This window comes from Lichenostomus cassidix, chromosome 7 (assembly GCF_008360975.1).
Source record: "Lichenostomus cassidix isolate B80296 chromosome 7, HeHo_3.0, whole genome shotgun sequence".
NCBI classification, from domain to species: Eukaryota; Metazoa; Chordata; class Aves; order Passeriformes; family Meliphagidae; genus Lichenostomus; species Lichenostomus cassidix.
Window position 1 is genome coordinate 37,813,107 of NC_139488.1, and position 10,866 is coordinate 37,823,972.

At 48.8% G+C, this 10,866-nt stretch overlaps 2 long non-coding RNA genes across 2 annotated transcripts; both read right to left on the bottom strand.

Moving 5' to 3' along the window:
• Positions 1 to 1,658: 1,658 nt before the first annotated feature.
• LOC146434999 (uncharacterized) lies at positions 1,659 to 6,978 on the bottom strand. The gene is made up of 2 exons (XR_014853577.1): positions 5,813 to 6,978; positions 1,659 to 2,449 (listed from the first exon to the last, which is right to left on the bottom strand). It is a non-coding gene; the product is annotated as an uncharacterized LOC146434999 (long non-coding RNA).
• An 84-nt stretch (positions 6,979 to 7,062) lies between these two features.
• LOC146435000 (uncharacterized) lies at positions 7,063 to 9,163 on the bottom strand. Its single transcript, XR_014853481.1, has 6 exons — positions 7,872 to 9,163; positions 7,698 to 7,739; positions 7,541 to 7,602; positions 7,408 to 7,452; positions 7,246 to 7,319; positions 7,063 to 7,149 (listed from the first exon to the last, which is right to left on the bottom strand). It is a non-coding gene; the product is annotated as an uncharacterized LOC146435000 (long non-coding RNA).
• Between the last annotated feature and the right edge of the window lie 1,703 nt (positions 9,164 to 10,866).

Here is a 10,866-nt window from a genome sequence, read left to right on the forward strand (position 1 = left end):
TACATGAGATGGCCTGTCATCTGTAAGACTTGAAAGAAAGCGGAATGCTTAGGAAATGGCATATTTCTATGCCAGTTCTGGTAGCTTTAGGCAGTAGGCATTCTGTTCCAACATTTACACGTATTATTCCAATAATAATTGGAATAAAAAGACAGCTCTGGGCCATTCATCTGAAAAGTGAAGGTTCAGGCATACATGAAAATGTTTCTAACTCATTTCTGAAAAAAGTGAATTGAAGTTTATAATAAAAGTTCAGTGTTCAATCGTTTCTGGGTTAGTCGGTGTAGCTTAATGAAATGTCATACAGTGACCCAGTCAATATTTCATATGCACTCAATACATTTAGCATTACAAGCATGGTTTTTGGCTACACTGGCAGAGATGCCAGAGGTGATCCTTATGTTGCACAAGGAAATGACTATAACGAGGCAGCTGGTAAGGAAGGGTTATTACAGACATTATTACTGGTAAAAAATTACAATAAATAACCACAGGATTACCAGAAAATGAACACTTGGAACCCCCCACGGCAGCCCATTCCCATGGCCGCCCATTCCCACGCCTGACCAGCCTTTCCGAGAAGAAATTCCTCGTGCTGCCCGAGCCGAACCTCCCCTGGCGCAGCTTAAGCCCATCTCCTCCCGTGCTAGCCCAGCCCCAATGAACGGCCCGGCTCCCGCCGTGTGCCGGGGCGAAGCGTCCCTACCTGCCAGCTAGGCGGCGAGCTGCCGGGGCCAAGCGGGCGCCGGTTCTCCCCGCGGGCTGCCCGGCCCGGGACGCGGGCTGGAACACCGTGCCGCCGGAGCTCTCCCCTCACCAGCGCAGGCGGAGCACGGCGGGCGGCTGCGGGGTCGCCCGCGGCAGGCGGGACACGGTGCAGCGCAGGAAGCAGCGCGGCTGGCCCCGGACGAGCGGCGGGAGGCCGCTGGCGGCGGGGGAGTCGCCGGGACCTGCGGGGACGGGCGGCGTCAGCGACCCCGTACATCACCCCGAGCGCCCGCGCCACTTCCCGCCCCGCCCCGCCCCGTCCCGCCCCGGCGCTCTTCTCTCCCCGCCGTCTCCCCCCGAGCCCCGCTCCGCCGCCCCGTCCCTCTCCGCCCCTGCCCTCCGCCGCATCCCGCCCGCGCCTCGCGCCCGGCAGCGGCCGCCGCGGCGGGGAACTACAGCTCCCGGCGTGCCCCGCGCCCCGCAGGGCGCAGCGGAGGCGCGGACTACGTTTCCCTTGGTGCCGTGCGCGCGGGTGCGCCGGCGCTGCTGGGGGAGGCCGCTTAAGGCGGGGCGGCTCGGGGGGCTCTTCCCGGTGCTCCCGCCGCGTCCCTCGCCGGCACGTCGGCGCTGGAGAAGCAGCCGCGTCTGGGCCGCCTCCCGCCGCGGCGGCCGGTCCGGATGCAAGATGCGCACGGCGTGGGCGGGGGAAGGGCGGGGACGGAGATCGGGGAGGGGGGCTTTGGGGGAGAGGTGACAAGCTGAGTTTATCCTCATCAAGGTTCAGTTCAGTGCAAACACGTGCAAGATTCCACCTGAAGAGAATTCCACCAAAAGAGGATGGGATTAGTGGTTCAGGGAGAATCCAGTGTGATTTGCAGTGCTGGCAGATGTGCAGGGCTGCACTGAAACAGTCCTTTAAAATTCCACCTTTTACAAGGAACAAAAACTACTAATCTTAGGAAAACATTTATTTGCTGCATGAAGCATATCACATTTATAAATGCGGTTTATTTCTGTAGTTTCCATTTCTTGAATTGGAAGCCAGGCTGCTAAAACGGGTTTCTTATTTACTGTCAAATAAAACTCGTGCTATTGCCTGGCACATAGTCTCGTTTGCGCTTTAACTCGGGCAGAGGTGATGCCGATGATCATAACGGGTGGAGTACCTCCGTTTCACCACATGATGGCGACAGAGACCGCGCCATAATGTTGGCGGGTGCAATACCCGGGGCTCACCACAGGAGGGCGACAGAGACCACCCCTAACAGCGATTTGTATCGCGCTCCACAGAGATGTATCGCTCTGGCTTTTCGTGTCTGCACAGCTTCCGCTCCGGAGCTGCGAGGAAGATCCAATTAGTGAGATGAGACTCTGAAAGCTCTGAACACGACTAGAAATCCAGCTTTCAAGCTGAATAAAAAACACCTTATACCCAGTGAAACCAAAACCATACTAAATGTCACTCTTCTTTTGTAGAGCTCTGGGAGTAGTAGCATTACATACTGGTTTGGGAACAGCCAGAATCAAACTCCCGGAATCCTGGGAAGTTCTGGCTCTGGAGAGCCTGCTGCTGGCACCTGCTGGAGCCAAATTTATCTGGGGGGTTGGTGGCCGGCGTCTCCATCGGCACCTTCGTGGCATCCTAGGCGTCTGTCCCGGGTCACCCGGGACCCAGGCAGTCCCAAGCAGAGGCTTCTGCAGCACCAACATGTGACCAAGGACCGGGACTGCTCTCTTGCTCCTGGAAGGAAAAAAATGCCCTAATCACTGAGGGACAGGACATGATGTAGGGATGAGGCAATAACACCATGGTATGATTCCATCAGGGAACAGCCCGGGATGGCTAATTAAAATGATTCGGTGGTTTGGAAAGCAAAGGTTATGGGGCTGCGAGGCATTTTTGGGGAAAACCCATCCAAACCCTAGAAATTTTAGGACCCAAAGAACACAGGTTTTTCAATGGAGCCATAGCTCAGCTGATCCCAAAGACTGTGTGTATCCACAGTTTTCAGGGTGTGGATAATGCCTTAAGACACAGGTTGTCCTGTGACCACCTCCCACTCACAGTATGCTTGGGGCAACTCTTTTATTTTTGCACGTTAAACTAATAGGAGGAACGTATTCCAGGTCTTTGGGATTTCTCTGAGCACAGTCTGGCAGCTGAGAATGCCCTTCATACAGAAGTCCAAGGACATTGGACATGAAAAGAAGGTACTACCAAAGCTGAGAAGCAACATGGATGACAACACCTGCTGATCTCAAAAAGTAAAAGGGTCAAGATGCCAGAATGAGCCCCATCTGGGCAAGTACGCAAGTAGAGACCCCTGCTGCCGATACGGCCCAGAGCAATGCTGAGGAAGCATCAAGACAGCGCAGCCGCCCGCCCGGGCAAACAGCGTAGCCGCCCGCCCGGGCAAACAGCGCAAAACAGACACAAGCTGAAACTGCCCAGCAAGATTCCTAGTGCAAGACGAGCCAGATGCTGATGATGCTGAAGCCTCCACAGGAATAGCACATAATGAAAAGCAAATCCTGACACCAAGTTACTTCCAAAGCTATTAAAAGGATGCTCAAGAAGCTCAGCAGGCCTAGAGAAGGAGGCAGTGAACGCCAGATGACTGTGGCAATCGCTCCTGACTCTGAGGATCACATCCAGACTCAAAGAAAGCCGATGACAAAAAGCTCACAAGAACGGGGACGTGGCTCGGAGCTTCCCTGCCCTGCCCAGCAAAGGCTCAGCTGATGCTGAGGAGAAAACCTCTCCCTTTACTTCCGAGGAACCTCTCCCACTACAGTCCTCTCCTCTAAGCTAACTTCAAATTGCCTCCTGTGATCACAAAGGTTTTTCCCTTGTCCCGACCACCACTCCTGACACTTAGCTTTCACAAGACAAGCTGACACAATCCATCCCTGACACTGTGGACCTCAATGTGCTCCCTGTGGTCCTTGGGCTCTGCATTTGTCACGCCGTCAGCCTGGAGGAGGTGTGCAATTCCCAGTGCAGAAGGCGACAAAAAAACACCCTGCAGGTGACCTGTGCAGAGAGAAAAGCTCAGCTTTTCATCACCAACAGCAATGGGAGCAAGGAAAAAAAACCCTCAAAAACTGGTAATTTCCATCATCTACCTGCTTTTATCAGGCTTTGATTAAAGCAGATCCTCATTCCTTTTGCTTAGAAAATTATTATAGAATGCAACAAAAAACCCCCGAACCTTATTCTATTACACCCATGAAGCTTTTTTTTTTTTTTTTTTACTTAGAGTGCAACAAAAAAAAAAAAAAAGGTGAAAAAAACTCGGGGGTAGAAAAGTTGGGTAGAGGGCACTCGAGTAGATAACTTGGGTACAGATTTGGCTGAGGGGGCAAAAGAGCAGAGGAAAGGGAAAAGATACATTCATGTATTAAGAGCAGTTTTAATTCCATAGACGTTTTAGGGTAACATACAGCCGGGGAAAGCTGTACATTGCTGAGGAAAAGCTGTTCAGATACTTGTGAAGAACCCTAAAAAAATATTAGCAAAAAGTGGAAGAGAGCCCAAAGAGCCTTTTAAGAAATGATATGTGGTGGTAAGAAAAGGTTTCAAAACATGTAAAAATCCCCTGAAAAGCCCTTCTGAAATTGTGTCTCAAGACAGCTGTAAAAATAATGGCGAAACTCCAAATAAAATGCTGAGAACGTGACGAAAAAGCTTCCATCGTTGCCATGGTGATAGGCGGTACGGGGGCGTGGCTGTGGGCGGAGCAAATGGGCACCGAGGGGCGTGGCTGTAGTCGGGTGAGTGACGTCAGGGACGGGGCGGGCTGTGGGCGGGGCAAGAGCGGGATGACGTCAGGGACGGGGCGGGGTGAGGGGGCAGCGAGGGGCGCCTTACACTTTAGTGCTCCCTCTGCTGCGAGCTGCATCCGCTCCCCCCTCGCTCTCCTTGCGGGAACTGCAAACGGACAGCAGTGGCTCCTGTTGCACTCCGCACCTGTGGCTGCTCCTTCAGTCCATCTCTTTGCACGGCTACATTGCTACAAACGTGCCACACCACATTCTGTGACACATCTGTATGTGCTATTCAAACACTCAGCTGCTCTGTTTTCCTCTCGCTAATGGAGACACTTCTAATTTCAAGCACAAAAGAGAAAAGCCCTGTCCCTTTTTCTTACCATTAGCACTTCAGAGAGAACTTCACGCATTTCATTACAATTCATTAGGCAGGTCTATTTTCATGTCCACTCTGCTTGCTTAGAATTCCTTCCAACACCACCTTATTTCTTTGCTCATGCACAACCCTCTTTTACAGGCACGATCACCTAGGCACAGGCTAATTCTCTGTGTTGCATAACTACAAGTACTATATTGTTCAATGTTATCTCTTCATTTTTATTTATCTAGTTTTCTGTGATTTTGGAGAGCCTTGGGAGTTTTAGCTTCTCATTGCACCTGTATTTTTAACCTCCCTCCACTGTATCCCTTGATTTCCCTAATAATGAAACGAGGCATAGTTGGAGCCAGGTATATTGCATTGCAAATTTATTTGTGCATTGGCACGAAAGGTCCACTCGCACAGGTAGCAAACAGGTTTGCTGCAAGACATAAAAATTTTTAAGATCTGTGCAAAAGGTGGCTTCCTACCGTGCTTAGCAGCCATGGAACATGCTTCACCTGGCGTCCCCACAACAGCCACCCACGCTATAACTGGGAACACCACAGTTCCACCATCCCCAGCACAGATGCAGATGGTGATCTTTGGTGAATTGTTTCTCCAGTGCCAAAAACACATTGAAACACCGAGAAACTACAACCTCATCGCTGCGATTGAAGTACATCACATCTATACCTTCAGATGCCCACTGGTCTCTGGCATCCTGGGCCGGGATATCTTGCCAGCAGACAGCCTACAATGCAAAATTGATGATGGCTGCAAGAGCTGCACCAGAAATTCTCACTGAAGCAATAATAACTCATTCTGTCTGCCAGTCACCGCTCACTTCACACCTAACCTTGACTGCTGACAGCTGGCAATACTTCCTAAGGAATAAAACAAAAGAAGGCAAAGAATAACCCTGTAACAAAGTCACCATTTCACCTCCCCCTGCCACAACAAACACTGACTGACCTTCCTGTGGGGACCCACTGAGACCCTCGCAGTATGGGGCACTGTTTCAATCCATCTGCATCTGAAAGAAATTCATTACAAAAGTCAAAGCGTGACAAGGTAACTTAATATTTCTTGGCAATCTACAGGTACCACCTACACTCTACACCCTACAGCACAAATTTCAAGTCCCTGGGGGGCAACTCTCTCCACAGATCACACACATAAGGCCAGTGACCGGGGGGTTTGGGATGGTTGCCCACTGTAGGCTCCACTGGCTAAGCCTCTCAACAAATTAACAGTACAGCCTTAGTCCTGTTACACCTACACAGCAGACCCCGCAGCAGGGCAGAGCAGCTCTGGGCCAAAGACACACACACAAACACACAGACACATTGGACAGGACACGCAACAAGGGGACACGACAATGAGAGAAAACTCTCAGTGAGATGACTGCAATGATCAAGAGGATGCGGAATGAGATGACCCGGGTGAGACTGAGGGTGAGCCAACCAGGCCCAAAGAACCCTGCCACAAGATGCTAACACAATCACCTTAAGACAAGCTCGCCAAAATGGCAAAGATGGATGCCCGGGAATCGCAAAGATAGGGAGAAGATTCCGACCGCACATTCTTACAAGTCCTAGCCTGCTATAATGGATCACTGCCATGTACAGCTGTTGATACAGCTCAGAACAAGACCGTAAAAGGCATCTGACTCGATGCTTCCAAAGAGATGCAGAGATTCCAATGCGCACCCGAACTCGGGATTTGAAGGTTCAAAGATATCGGCGCCAAGCCGAGGAACACAGAGATCAGAGATGATAAGGATGGCCCGGCATTTTTGATAATCCCCTCAAAGGGGTAAGGAAAAAGATACATGACGCAAGACACACAAAAGACAGGGAACACACAGTAGACAAGTGATACAACATGCACCGGGCCTGCTCTGCCCTACGCCCCTCTGAATTGTCATCAAAAGTCAGGCTCTCCCTTTACGTGAGCTAAGGGACCCTTTTTGGGACATCCCCCTTGCCAAAGCTAATACAAAAATGCCTCCCGGCGAGTCCCAGCCCGGCACCCAGCTTCCATCCCCTCTGGGGGTCATAGCCCTTGACTTATCTCTCGGACATGCAGGGATGTGAATCTGTGTCCAGTGACAAAGAATGCGTCCTCGCCGTCTAGGAAGTTCTCTCGGTTGGCTACAAAAGAGAAAGCCAAACATCCATGTGTGAGCTTAACAGCACATCAACCAAAACCCGACAATCCCGCTACTTGCCGTCTCCTAGGAACGCCTGGCTCCAGAGGACGCAGGCCTGGCCGTGCTTGGAGGCTGATGCTGCCATCGTGGGGTATACCTGGGTTAAGGAGAGACAGAGCGACGTGGCATTGATGAAACCCGAGAGGAACCTCCCTCCTCCTCCCTACCTCCCAAACTCACCGCAAATCCTCACCTGTTGCCTAACCCAGTCCACCGGCTTGTCAGCGAGGGCCTTCAGCCCTGAGAGGTGTAATACAACTGGACTGCCTAAAACAAACAACAATGGATGCTTAGAGCTTAGCACACTGCCACGTAGCACTCACCTAATAGTTACCCCATCCAAACACCCAGTCACCCAAGTCGCCTCTATTCCTTGGCATGCCCAGGGTAGCAGCAGCACCTGCAAAGAAACAAAGAAAAAAAACCCACATTGAAACACTGAAAAACTACAGCCGCCCCACTCCAATTGAAATACGCCACATCTATACCTTCAGTATGCACCCAGTTTGTCTCTGTCATCCTGGGCCAGGACATCTTGCAAGTAGACCACCTAAAAATGCACAAACGACAATGGATGCCTGGAGCTGTGCCAGAAATTGAGAACCAAGCAACAGTAACGAATTCTGTCTGCTGGTCACTGCTCACCTCACTCCATTGACCTTGACTGCTGACATCTAGCATTACTTCCTAAAAATACAAGCAAAGAAAAATGCTTTAACAGAGCCACCAGTTACACCACCCCCAAAAAGGCCCTCCTGGGGGAGAAAGGGCAGAAGAAAATGGAAAAGCGCATCCTGACGTACAGTCCAAGAGCATCACGTTTCTGCGGTTGTTTCCATCTGAAATCAAGTGACCGTGACCACTTTCCACTGGGGTCTCTGTTGTATTGGACAAGCAGTTTGAGTGCTGCACACCACCTGTAAAACAAAAAAACATCACCTGCAACAAAAAAAACCATCACCACCACAACTCCGGTAGTACCTAGTTCTGCTCAGGAATCAATACTCTCCTCCATTCGTGTGGGGTATACATCCTATTCCCCCACCTCTGCAAAAGAATTATTTGTCAAAGTCACCCAGACACACAGGGAAAGCTTAACCCTTCCAAAATTCTCATTTCTCAATGCAAAATGCCTAGGATTCCACAACAGCATGCGTTAAGACAAACGACTAACAAACTGCAAGACGCTGCTGTACCGCTCCCTGCCATCTCCCCCAAACCCTGTGCATAGACCGGCCACGGTTGCTCTGTCTCAGGCGTGGCTCGGGCGGCTAAGCAAAACGACAGATTACTTGGCAAACCTTCTCTCTACTCCACCTACCCCCCAGTCTATTGCACAGGGCAGAGCAGTTCCAGGCTAAACACTGACACAAACACCACATTATGCTACAGTGCGGCGCAAGGATGATAAAAGGAAAAACCTCTCGGCAAGAAGAAAGAAGGCAAGGATCGAGACGACGCCAAAACAGATGACACATGGTACGGCGATGGTGGACGGAGGAGGCTCTAAGGAGCCAAAGAAAAGATTGTAACAGAGCAACCTGTCACAAGAATAGTCAGTCACAACGATCAAGAAGGCTGCGAGATAACGCCACGTTCAGAATGCTCCATGTATCCTTAAAAGGCCTAAGACCTTACAACTCACATCTGGAAAGGATGGATGGCAATACAGCCAGGAACAAGACCTCAAAAGACATCTGACTCCATACTTCTAACACGCGATTCCAAGACACGGCCAAGACGACCGGAATAAGAACAAATGATGTCGGCATCAGGCCGAGAAGCACGAACATTCGAGAACTTAGAGATGACAGGCGACCCTTTGATAAGGCCTTTGAGGGCAAAAGGCAGAGACAAGTGATCCGAGACATCCCAAAGACACAGCAGACAACAAAAGACACCAGACAAGACAAGACGGACTGGAACTGCTCTGCGCTGTGCACCCTAATGGTTCCAATCAAAGTAAAGCTGCTGCTGCCTCTGGCTCTACTAAGAGGTCCCTTAGAAGACGTCTCTTGCCCCATGCTAATTTTTAGATCTGTCCCAGGAATTTCCAACCCGCTACCCTGCTATCATCTCATCTCTGTGTCATGACCCCACACTTATCTTTTTGATGATCACATACACCATTTGAATACAGAAGGTATTAAAAGTTGAGCATTGATTTGGAAAAACATAAAATATCAGAGTAAAAGGTTTTTGACTGAAGGGCACACTATTTTAAAATAAAATATCAGAGGAGGTTTTAAAAAGAGTTCCCCTATAGTCATTTTAGGCATATTTGTCAGTTCTTCTATTGAACACTGAAAGAACTAAAATTAAGCAAATCATTCTTTCAGCAACTCTAAGGTGAAAGAGCTAATTATGTGTGCCCATAGGTTAAATTCCTATTGTAGATATGTTCTACCAGGGAAAAGTCAGGTTAGCTCTTAGAGCATTTGTATGAGAAATATACTTCTTATTTTATTGGGCATTTATTTTTAATTAATTCTCTTAATCTTAGCAGCTATTTTGCAGGATTGTGCACATGAACAGCTGAATTCAGACTTTTTTATGAGTGCAATACTAAGCTTCCTAAGTTTAATCTATATAAGAAAAATATCTGTGCCCCTGCTTATAGAAAAGATTATCATTGTGCACTGATCTGAATTGAAGGAAAAGATTCATGTGTTATTCATCTCTCATTTTACTATGCACTTCTAGTGCTACCATCCTTTTCTGATAATCCTTAAAGCACTTTGCTAATACTAATGAAGACAGGTTCCTGATCCTGTTCCTAACAAAAGAGGTTTTAAGTTCAGTGACCAGTTGATTTTTTTCTGCACAGATGATGGATAATTGGGCATTTGAATGGGAGAAATGCAAATATTCTTAATCTATGAAATCCTGTTAACTTTTAATTCCCTACAAATTTGACAACTAATGTTATCCTCAGTTAGAATGTACAAATTTTCAGATCTTTCTGAATGAGATGGCTTGAAATTACATTCTTATCATAAAGGCAGTCCTTTGGATGAGGTTTGTTTTAGTGTCATCAAGAGAAATCATGCTTAGAGTCTGAAATTGCAGTGAGCGAAACCTGCTGTGACACTCTGTGTGAAAGGAAGGGCACGTTTCTGTGGAACAACAGCAGGTATGTCATTTTAGACCACGTGCCATAGGCTCTTGAGAGCTCTTATGCTGTCAGGTACTCCCCCGAGCGTGTCCTCGAGGTAGAGAGAAGGAGATGTGGCCACGGTCATTGCTGTGGGGGAAGAAGAGATTTGATGTGGTTATTGTCCTCGCTTCCTTTAATATCATTGGTGCAGTGTTTCTATAGATGTGGTGTCCTGAAGCAGCAGTTACAGCTCTTGTTGTGGGTAGTGAATAATTGAAATGAATGTAAAGAATGGATTGTTATGACTGCTATCAGTATAGCTCAGTGTTCTTAATCCCACAAAGGAGGTTTGTAAAAGGTTGAAACAGTTTTTTTTCCCAGAAAACTGGACTGAGTGGATTGATTTAACCCAGAGGTGATCTAGTGTATCTTGAGGCTCGTTATGAAGGGTTGTCAGATGGTTTTTATGATGTGAGGAGGCATTTGTCACGGTGTGCAGGACAGAAGGGTGGAAAAGTTTGTTATGTGTGTAAAAGAGGCCCTATTTGCAGCCTGGTAGAAATGTGGCATTGTACCTGAAAAGTGTGCATGCTGTAGGAATCCTGTGCGATGAAAGGTGTGAAGAAGCAGAACTCTGTGTGCACTTGGATTCCTCCAATCTGCCTATCTTACCTGAGGGTGGCGATGTGCCATCGCTGTGTAAAAGAGCCATCGATT